We start from the raw sequence: 12,587 nt of genomic DNA on the forward strand, positions 1-12,587 counted from the left end.
TCGCCCACTTTCAAATCACACTGATAAGCCCTCGCTCACTTTCAAATCACACTGACAATGCCCTCGCCCACTTTCAAATCACACTGACAATGACCTCGCCCACTTTGAAACCACACTGACAATGACCTCGCCCACTTTCAAATCAAACTGACAATGACCTCGCCCACTTTCAAATCACACTGATAAGCCCTCGCTCACTCTCGAATATATCCCCGCGGTCTCCGATTTCCGCCAGTATGTGTTTAATGTATCACGGTTGTGTGCCATTACAATTATTCTTAACACCATGGCTGGGGAGTGAAGAAAGACAGAACATAATGTTAGTGCTGTGACTGATGAAATAAAGTAAAGGTGGATCAAGAGTTGTGTATGCCATCGCCTTCCCCTTCATTCCAGTACTCTCTGACTATGAAGTTTGTGTTTTGTGCCTGAAAACTAAACAATTGTGCACCCCTTTCTTCAAAATCGCACAGTCGCACAGTCGCCATTGCAAGGGTTAAAAGACCACGAAGAGTTGCCTAGGATGGGAAAAGAATTGTGGGCAGCCTTTAAAAAAGAAAACATCGTCCTAGCAAAGGTGAACACACAAAAACACTCCGATATGAAGGGTATGAAAAAAAAAAAGAAGAGAAAAACTGTGGAAATCCTTTTTTAATCCCACAAACAACCATGTAAGTGTTAAAAAAAAAAAAAAAAAAAAAAAAAAAAACAACCTCCAAGATGACTGTGTTGACATCTTCAGTGCCTTTTTCATTTAGTTCACGCAAAAGACAGATCTGCACAAACACCAAAAAAAAATCTCAATGGCGGAGTCAGAAGATTCTTTCGGCGACAGGAACTACAAAGGATTCTATTGAGGCGATTCCTCCATGTTCATCAAATTATCTGTTAACAGCGCCGATTCTGTTGACCGTCCAATTATGACGGCGGATCCAGCGCTACAAGATTGTGATAAAGCTTTATTGAATCATGTCTTTTCCAATTATATGTAAATAACACCGTGCCACGAAATTAGATAACATTAACCATCTGCCAAGATTTTAAATGTCTCGTCGGCCTCATGTAAATTGAAGTTAACGACTTGCCTCGATCGAAATCCGTGCGTTTCATACGAAATACTGGTTACAGACCACTATTTAGTTTTGCATGCTTTTCAATACACTTTTTATGTCGGAATATATTCTGTGAAAAATAGGTCAGTGTTGAAAGGCGACAATTTTGAGTTAGTCACTAATGCCTGCGGCTAGAGCACCATCTCATTGTGTTGTTATATAAGTGGCAGCATGCAACATGCACAGTTGTTAAATCATTTAGTACCAAATAATTACAAATACCTTCAAGCTAATGGGTTATTTAAATACTATAGTCAGCCTACATGTAATCATCCATGTAATGGTGTGATGCTTACTGGAACATTCTAGAAGTGTTTCGGATGTTCTATTATTTTTTTAAAAAGAAGAAAATTGTTATGAGCATGCATTTCAAGTTTCTGGCATACGTATCAAGTACATCGTGCTTGAACCTTAACTGAGTATAAGAAAGGATATTTTTTCGAATTATTTTATCAAATGTTGCCCTGTACAGAAGGTATAACGTCATTCACAGCTCAGACCCCGGATAGGTGTGTTTGAACCTAAGTAGGGACTTCAATTCGGTATTCCAGTACATGCCCTGCGCACAATATACTCCTCACAAAAAGCTAACCAACAACCTATTAAGTATTAAAATGAAGTATCGATCGGATAGAGTAGATAACTCTAAGATCTCACTACACAGTTCACGTCCTGGTTAGATTTCATTCATCACGGTCCACTGTAGTTCCTAATTGTGATATGTTGTGGTTCACATATTCACTTCTAGTAATTGGGTGATGAATTGAAACAATTTGTATTTTTCAATAGTAAGCCTTCTGGCTGAATTTTGCCCATGTTATTTTGTAATATTGTTAATTTACTTTTGGGGACTAGGGTGTATAGCGGAAGAGGCGGGCGGTGTGACTCGGTTCCTGAATAGCTGGTTCGAGCCTGTACTACAGCCAGATGCGATTTTATAGCAAATAAACTGAGACGGAAATGTTCTTAATTTTGGAGAGAAAATAAATGCTTATATAATATATGTTCGCAATGGTTTATGTTATTAGTGCCAACGAGAACCCGTTGTATTGGCAATCTTCATTTGAAGTTGGACAATTTAAAGGGACATTCCTGTGTTTGCTGCAATTTTAAAGATGTTATCGACTAACAGAGAGTTTTTAACGAGTTTAATTACATATTAAATATATTTTTCTGCATAAAATATTAGTGGCTGTATATTAAACGTGTTTCTAATCATTCTAATATTTGTACTATGTTAAATTTCATTTTATTTCCTACATTTTTTTTTTTAATTTCGTATGTACGAAATTATTTGAATATCCAGTTTGGCGTTCTTACAAATATTAAGACGACCAGAAACACACTGAATAAACAGACACTGATATTCAAAACAAGAAAATATATTTAATATGTAAGTTTAATCGTAGAAATATTTTATTAGTCGGAAACATCTTACAATGCAGCAAACTCGGCAATGTCCCTTTAACATGGATTTCAGTGGCAGATGACATCTGTGTAGTGAGACCATACAGGCTCATATAGATTGCATGCAGCATACATTAGTTTCAATGAGAGCGTCTAGACTGATGTGTGCGCTGATTGAGTTTGCAAACGTATAGAGTCAGCTGCAAAGGAATATTATGATTTATATCCCCCAAAACACAAGCCGCAGACGCAACAGTCGGGTCGCACGCACGCGTCGCAATCAGTCTATATGAGTCTATACACAACTCGTCGCATTGCCATTGTCATGTTGGGGTTTGTTTACTGGATGGAATGAATGAATGAATGAATGTTTAATGACACCCCAGCACGAAAAATACATCGGCTATTGGGTGTCATTTACTGGATGGAGAAGGCTTAGTAACAAATCAAATCATTTTACAGAATATTGTCAAATTACACTTCATTCTGTCAAGTCAGTTCTGGGAGAGTGGCAGTCATCCTACATGCGGAGCAGGAAGGATGAAGTAGTTTTGTGTCATGCCCGCATCGGCCATACATATTTGACGCATTCATTTATTTTAAAGATGACTCTCCTTCTCAATGTGAACATTGCCAATGTACACTGACTGTGCGCCACATTTTGGTGGAGTGTGATCATCTCAAGCCGACGAAAAATGCTATATTTGGCAACAGAAATGTTTTGGCATCTTTTAAATTTCATCCAGAATTAATTGTAAAGTTTTTAAAACACTTTGACTTCTATACAAAGTTTTAAAATATACTTATCTTGATTTATGTATTGTATTATACTTTTCCCCCACAGCTCCTTACACTGCGGTTTTACATAATTATATATAAATAATAGTTTCATATATTTACCACCATTTGTGACACCCAATAGCCGATGTGTATTTTTGTGCTGGGGTGTCGTTAAACATTCATTCATTCATTCATTCATTCATTACTTCATTTTCATGCTTCATTGGCTGTTGCATAACTTTTTTGTGAGGAGTATATATATATATATATATGTATATCGTAAATCATAGATCAGACGTAAGACGGATGTCCGTGTAGCTTTGGGACATACTTCTAGGTTCGTCCGTGACGCTCTGAGACCCGGGTAGTGGTTAAGCCATCCGTCATAAAGCTGGTATATACTGGGTTCGCAGCCCGGTACCGGCTCCCACCCAGAGCAAGTTTTAACGACTCCATGGGTAGGTGCAAGACCACTACACTGACTTCTGTCCACTAGCAAGTAACCACTAACCCACTGTCCTGGACAGAGCTCAGATAGCTGAGGCGTGTTCCCAGGATAGCGAGCTTTTACCTTAAGTGGATATAAGCACGAACATAAGTATAAATGGATGAATTAATGAGACCCGGCCTCTATTTAAGGATTTACGGTAGGTTGTAATACACTGGTGGTTTGTTAGACTGTGCTATAATAGCTGAAAGGCAATAAAGGTCAATTTACATCAGACGACGAGGTACCCTGGAGACAAGGTTGCCTCGTATCGTCAAGCTTGACGACACGTTTGACGATCAGCGATCGTCAGCATGGTGTATTTCAATTTGTACAGTATACCCATCAAACGATTATACACAGGCGATTTTGTGCCACACTCGTCTCGTTTGGCCAGCAATCACTGTCTCTAATCGCCTGATGTGAATTGGCCTCAACTGTTTTAAAGGCAGGCTACCACAGTACCTACTAAATAGCCTAACAAAATATTGCTTGGAAATACCATTGTCCACTGTCTTGAAAAGTAGTTTATACCCCCAAATACATAGTCGCCATATCTCACGTGTTTTTTCATATCTGGGTATGCAATGGAATTTTGGCTACGTTGCCATAAAGCCTAAAACAAACACATTAATTTTTAGCTTACGGTTCCAAATTGCTTTTTGTAGGAACAGTTAGCTGGAGAGGAACGTGTAGTGTATATTCTAAGTCACAGTGACACTGTATAGTCCAAGTCACGTAACCCACATGGCACTGTATAGCCCGAGTCGCGTAACCGACATGGCAGTGTATAGTCCAAGTCACGTAATCCTAGCGATAGTGTATAGTCCAAATCACGTAACCCACATGGTAGTGTGTAGTCCAAGACATGTAATCCACGTGACAGTGTATGGTCCAAGTCACGTAATCCTAGCGATAGTGTATAGTCCAAATCACGTAACCCACATGGTAGTGTACAGTCCAAGACACGTAATCCACGTGGCAGTATATAGTCCAAGTCACGCAATCTAAATAGCATTGTTTAGTTCAAGTCACTTAACCCACGCGAAAGTATATAGTCCAAGTCACATAACTCACATGGCAGGATATAATAATTATCCAAGTCACATAATTCACATGGCAGTATATAGCCCAAGCCAAGTACCCACATGAGTGTCTTTAAAAATACGTGTTGATTTATAATACACAATTCGGTATCAGGGGTTTTAACTGCATATAATTAATTAGTTTTTTGCCGTGGCATTATGTCATTGCTGGAAACAGAATTATGTGTATTTACGTATTTTATTACTTTATACACTTTTAACTGGGAGTACATTTTTGTAAATGTTGCGGTGGACGAAAGGACTGTGAAATATTTCTAGGCCTACCACGAGATTTGATATAGGAGATTGAAATCTGGCTACTGTACATTTTGTAATTTTATTTAATAAAAAATGCATTTTGTGTTTTCTCGATTACTTATGACTTGGAGAATTGAATCTTTTGGTATACTGACAGTGACTTGTTTTATTTGAGTTTATTACTGTTAGTGAAAATGAAAAGGCACCCCTAGCACACTGCTTAATCAGTGGTTATTAGGTGTTCCACGTGTGATAATTGCAATAGTTAGATTGGCACGGGCGTAGGAAGGTGTCGGGAGGAGGGGGGGGGGCGCACACACACACATATACTAGTATATGTATAAATCTATAAAGAAAACTTCGCTGTTGCTACAAAGTGGGGGCACATGCCCCCTTACCCACCCCTTACCCACCCCCACCCCGTTTCTTACGCCAGTGATAGGTTTATTTAACGGCACCACTTGAGCACATTGATTTATTAATCACCGGCTATAATACAGGCCCGTAGAAACCGGGGGGGGCCGGCTGGCACGTCCCCCCCCCCACTTGTGAGCTTTTTTTATCACCTTAATGTGTGCCATTGTAACCAAAATCTAATACAGAGTTCATACCCGATCCGTCAGTGCCTCCCCCCCCCCCCCCCCCCCCATCCCAAAGTCGTTCCTACGGGCCTGCTATTGAATGTCAAACATTTGATAATTTCGACACAGTCTTAGAGGACAGATTCTATATTTGTCCATTAGCTGCAGGTGATATTTTATGTGTACTTTCCTTATACACAGAAAAGCACATACTACGGCCTTTTGGGACGGACAAAAAAAAATCAGAAATGTGTCCTTTGAGAGGATTCGACCTTACGACCAAAACGCCTAAGACCAACGCTCTGTCGATTCCGCCCTGTTTGGTTAGAGAATGCGAGGATAATTCAGCCTCATGTTCAGTGACAGTGATCGACGCTAACGTTCGCGAACTACTTGACTGGTCCCTGTTGTGGTGATTTACTTTAACGTAAAGCGCATAAACCAGTCTAGCGAACGTTTTTTGTCTTATGTCTGGCTGAACTAGGCCCAGCTGTCGTCATTTCTTACAAGTTAGATGTTTTATATTCAATATAAATCACTAGTTCGAGTTTTTCTCTAACCTCATTCTGTTTATAAATAGAGATAGACCTAGAGCATACTTAGTGTTAAAATTATAAATTCCTACTAACAAAGAGTCACCACATATTGTGTCTAATTAAAACAAGCATTATGAGAGTACTACTAAAGCAATACATGTCCCCTACAGGGCCCAACATATTTTTGTATCTCCTAAATTCAAGGGCCACAACTCTGTTAAAAATCCGTAAATCGTCATGAAAAAAGTTAAACTTAATCTGTAACAGTACATGATAATGCTAGATACAAAATTCCATTTTAATATATTCAGGCAGTGTAAACAAACAAAAAATTAAAAGACCGGAAAACTATTTTTCGTATCTCCTAAGTTCATGGGCCATAACTGAGAAAAATGGGTAAATCGCCATGCAAGTTACACTTGATTTGTAACAGTACATAAAAAAAGGATATATACATAAAAATTCAGCTCAATATCTTAAGGCATTGTGAAAACAACATCCGGAAGACTATATGTGGGACAGACAAAAGGATGGATAGACAGATAGACAGATGGACAGACAGGATGGAGATGAAACCTATAGTCCCCTCCGGTTGGACTGGTAGGGGAGTAATAAACACAATCTTCTACTCACAGACTATAGGATCATTCTGAGGTTCTCTCGTGACATAATCATTTAATAACGTACATACAGGTGGCAGTTTAAAAAAAGCTATAGACATCAGAAACTTCACTCTGAATCAGGCTGATTTTAGACCGTTGTCCATAAACATTTACTCGTCACCAAAGATAATTTGAGTTTTGGGGCTTGAGAGGTGCTGGACGAATTTTTATTTGATTTACACACTGAGAAATAAATATAACCTGACTTAGATGTGAAACGATATCAAAGTAATCTAGTCTGGGAGTGGCAGTCCTCTTTGTAGTGGTGCAGGAAGGATGAAATCTTCAGGAAAGGATCTCATCGGAAGTGGCTGTCCTCATATCGACGAGGCACTACGTATATAGTCATAGAGCTAACCACTATTTTGCCAAATGCCCATTCGACTCTGCATTGTGCAGAGAGATACGGCCCTGGATAGGTATTATGGTTCAGTCGTTTAGATTTAGATAGAATTACCGTTTAATGTTGCAAGAGGATCAAGTATCTTTGAATTTGCAATCGGTTTCCTAAAAGAGGCCGAAGAATCAGTAGTCCGAAGGGACATAGAAAGTCTGGTTCTTTCTACGTCCGAATAATTTTTCATGCACTATATTTAGCTGGTATTCAAAACTTGTGGCACCATGTTTCAACCGTTTCCGAACCGAAATAATGCAATAAGTGGACACACAAACCAATCATGTATAACCTACTGTATTCACTAAATCCCGATTGAAGTGCTTGCATCATTATTAACAAAATAAATTTTCCAACGACAACATAAAAAATTGCCCGCCATTTTAAATTTGCTAAATACAAGGAAGCAACTCGACCTGCACATTAAAGCCGCACACCCTAGTTCCATCCAGCGAAAATAAATTATAATTTAGTTAATCTACAAACCTGTAACACACTTAGATCACGTTTTTGTCAAATGGAGTGAAAAAGCAGGTTTTATATCGATAAATACCATGGGAATCCCCATGTCCCAATTGCTTGAAATAATTTTGAAAGTTAGTATTCTTATGTCACCAGTAGATGTCGCTCGAAGCACAATAATGCCTACGTCACGACAAATTTCACAGACTTCGGGTGCGTTCGTTTCACCTCTCCTGGACGTGTTCCAACTGTTCTGTCCTTGTTGTATTCCCTCTCCAGATATCGTAAGACTTAGCAAAATTATTGGTTTTAAGGGTTTGTAACGTTTTGTATTGAGACACTTACTTGTCTGAACTTTATTGTTACTGAAAATGTTCACGAACTGTGAAGAAAAATCTCACAAATGAACAACAACAAATCGGATGTTGATTGCGTGAACCGTGCACGAGAAAACAAACCGAACCAAAAGGATAACGGTCACGTGATATACCAACGTCTGTGACATTGAAATGGAAATATCCCCTCTAAAAATAGATTGGACCTCGCTTGCTTAACGTTTTTTTCTCGACAACACGTCTTGTGAAAAAATGCAAAAAAAAGCATTTCGTGGTTTTACAAACATCAGGATTACCAAAAAGCACTTCAGGTGAATGGAAATGTGTATTCTAAATAATAAAATGTAAGTAAAGTGCAATTTTATTTGTGAAAAATGGGGTTTAATAGCGAAAAACAACGCCGTAATGGTAACAAATAAACGTAACTAGGGTGTGTCCCTTTAAGAACAGTATTGGCTTAATGTGCGCCCTGCACTAAAGAATCAGACGAGTAACTGGTATCGTGTACATGTATTTCTGCTAAGATGTACGCTGAACAAAAAAATTGGCATTTTTCTTTATTACATGGTACAAAATATGAAAAAAACAAACAGCGCACGTACTATTTCTTGAGTGCATCACTGTACAAAATGTACTCGGACAATGTATTTATAATTTATAATTAGAAATAATTTATGATCAAAACGTTTAAACTAGACCAAAATTAAAACGTCTTATGGCCCTTATTTATTTGTTGTTGGGTTTGTTGTTGTCGTTTTGTTTTGTTGGGTTTTTTTTAGGTGGTTTTTTTTTTTTTTTGGGGGGGGGGGGTGTTGTTGTGTTGTTGTTTTTTGGGGTTTTTTGGGGGGGTTAGTATACATCTCCGTGTTTCTATGTCAAACAAAACAAACATCTTGGTTATTGTCTCGTTAATCACATATTTATCCACTGATAACTTATCGCTGAAATCGCATACTAGCTCGCTCCGAGCGAACCAAAAATCGATGCAGCGATACGTGGTCGGGTGCTAACCACTTTTCGGAGACTGCTACAGTAGAAAGGTTACCAGCCTCGATGTAAAGGAAAAGGGAAACTATACTGATAGAAAGAAATAAGGGAACATATGGAACTGTGGACCAAATTGTATTTATTACAAGCGAAGTAATGTCTGTATTGCCAGTAACATGGTCCATTCATGACACTATTATTAATTGAGAGTTTTGGTTGCAGTCAGGTCAGGTCATAGGGCTTAATGTGCACATTCACAGCAAGCTTTTGTAGCGCAGTGCAAATTATATGTGACACCGGCTCCTCCGTCCAGGACAGGAAAGGGTTTGGGGGTGGTTGGGAGGAGGGACCGCCCGCGCTGGGAAGTGCTAGAGAGTACCAGCAGCCCGACCAGGGTCAGTAGCAGGCGGGGGCACTTGTGGTGCTATTGAAATTTTGAATGTCCCGTAGGATTAAATCCAAAATATAAAGATTGCGCAGTTGGTTGCAGTCACTGTTTGCTAACTTAATACTATTTTTGTGGTCCCTTATTTCTTTCCAGCAGTATGTTTAACAACACCTCATCACGTGTTAAGCAACGGCGTCTTGGTGTTCAAGATATTATTTCGACCCATGGTCTAGATAGTGAGAAAGAAACCCACAGACGTCACATAGTCTGAAATTTTACCGCATAATAGTAATGAATATTTTATATGCATATACTTTCCAGAACGTTACGGCCTTTGATATCCCAGGGACCGAGATAGGAGGACCTGGGACCAGTTCAGTCAGACCGAGCAGAAAAACGTCCGCATGACTGATTTATGCGCTTTACGGTAATTCAAATGATCACGTCGGGAACCAATCAAATAGTTCGCGAACGTTAGTGAAACGTTTGTGGCAGTGTTTACCCACGCGAGCATCCACGCGCGCACGCACACACAAAACAGAGAGAGAGAGAGAGAGAGAGAGAGAGAGAGAGAGAGAGAGAGAGAGAGAGAGAGAGAGAGAGAGAGAGAGAGAGAGAGAGAGACTACACACACAACAACAACAAGCACACACAAACTCTTTCTCTCTTCATGGCCGAGTACTCTGCAGAGTACTTGGGTTACACTTCAACAAACATTCTGAGACCGACCGCGCATCAGGAGAGCTACGCATCACTGAGCTACGTCCCGCCCCTGCAAAAAGTCTAGAAAACAAATGTTCGTGTCTCAAGGGCCACAACTCTGTCATAAATTGCTAAATCTCCATGAAAGTCACACTTGATTTGTAACTATACATAATAAAGCTATATGCAAAATGTCAGCTAAATATATTGAGACATTGTAAAACAAAATAAGTGAGGAAAACTATAACCATAATAATTAACCTACAAGTTTTGTCTTTCAGGTTCCAAATATCCATCCACAAACCACTAAAACACCAACCATTAATCATTAAAGGCATATTGTCACAGACCACTGACCTATTTAATGGTGTAACAAAGTATTACCTGAACAAAAATAATTTGATTTGTCCCTAAATGTACTTTATTCAACCATCTTTATAACCACCATACTCCATTTATTAATGTCATTTTGTAAAACAACTAAAATTGCCGAGAGGGATGGCATGGATTTCACTCCATCATGGTTCAGTTAAGGTGATGCGATAGCTAGATTTGGTTTCCAACAATTAATTTAATTTTTATTTATTATCCATTTTTAGAAGAAGAAAAAAGGTCCTTAAATTCGTGACAGTATGCCTTTAAGCTATGTCCTCACGATATGTGAAATATCGTCATTTGTTATCAACAGAGGCTACACTATTTAAATGTACCTTTACTATTAATATAAGGCTCATGTTCCAAACAGTTTGTCACCAAATCCAGCTCCGTAGCACTCATTTCTTCATCGTATACTGGTAATAATCACCTGGGTTATCGGTGACCAGTAAAGGTCATAGAAAAAGACTAACATGAATGGCAGCCCCTTTTGAAATTATATTCCTCCCCTCTAGATGGAGTTGAGAATTTTTCGGGTCAAAATCTTTCTTTCTTTTAACTGTATTAACGTGCTTATATCCAAAAAAAACGTTCAGGCACGGGGCCAAATCAAAGGTTACGAAAGTGGGGGAGCGGGGGGGGGGGGGGGGATTGTCCTCATCTCTGAAGATAATGCATTATCCTGAACAGTAAATAAAATAAAATTATAGCTCCCATTCCCTCGGTAGCTGTCATCTTGAATCGACGCCTATACAAATTACATTTTGCTTACAAGGCGTAAGACACTTACACAACATCAGTGCCTGAATTGAAGATTTATTAAAGACATATCAATAACGGTCCGACTTATCATTTAAGTGGTTGCATTTTTTACGTTTTCTTTATGCCATCATATATTTCTGTTAAATCATCTTAACGTTTGACAAAATTAATTTCATTATTAGCACTGTGGCCGAGTGAAGAAAGCTGACTATATGTTTTTATTTCAAATCCATACATTCCTGTAAATTTATTACGAACCAACTGTGACGCTCCAAATCATATAGAGATATAAAAAGCCTTGGAGCATTCCTTGTGAGTAAATTAACTTTCTCAAACAAGCCCAGACCTCAACAAATATACGTTGTTGAGCGGTCGTCATAACGTATATCACAACTTCAATACAAGCAGTGGTGTAAAAGAAAATGTCGATGACTTGTCATAGACTGTTTCCTTAAGATCGAAACTAGTCTCAGTTTTGTTTTCCTGACGTCAACTATAATAAACTTACCCATGCCTAAATTCAAGGCTATTGATCTTTAGTCTCGATTAACAAGGGCGCAATTTATCAATCAACATCTATGTATTTCCGTGTATACCCTTATCTCAATTGCTTTATTGATCCGTTTGTCTTGGGTTGCCTGAGTAGACTTAGCACCTATTCTATCTTCCCTGGACAGAAGTTAGGGATTAAATTGCATCTCGTGCCTATTTGTTAGCTTAAAGTACAGTTTGAATTATTGGGCTTTCGATAGACGGACGCGGGGGTCGGTAGAACGGAACGAAGCTGTTGGCGAAAGGTCTAGTTGTCGCGATCCATCAAGCGTTGCCAATCTTCCGGTTTCGCGTCGGTAAGCTTTGGCTGCTGAATTAGAGGACAATGACCATTAGACATTTCAGAGTGAAATCACGACATAAACTAAATGAGGGTTTTTTTCAGATAGGGTAATTTAAAATGGAAAAAGAAAATCGGAACGGGGCCTAATTCACAAAGGTTTCTTAGGCTCTACTAGACAACAAACCATCCTCTTTGCAAGTCTTTTAGCATTGCACTGCGAGATCGCAAAGTTGCGAGAGTTTAGTGAATTAGGTCCCAGGGGCCTAATTCACAAAGCTCTCTTAGGCTCTGCTAGACAACAAACCATCCTCTTTGCAAGTCTTTTAGCACTGCACTGCGAGATCGCAAAGTTGCGAGCGTTTAGTGAATTAGGCCCTTGTCGCTTTAAATGCGTTGGTGCTCGTCGTTAGACGGTGCATGATAGTTTCGATTATAATAT

Source organism: Gigantopelta aegis, chromosome 2, assembly GCF_016097555.1.
Source record: "Gigantopelta aegis isolate Gae_Host chromosome 2, Gae_host_genome, whole genome shotgun sequence".
NCBI lineage: Eukaryota > Metazoa > Mollusca > Gastropoda > Neomphalida > Peltospiridae > Gigantopelta > Gigantopelta aegis.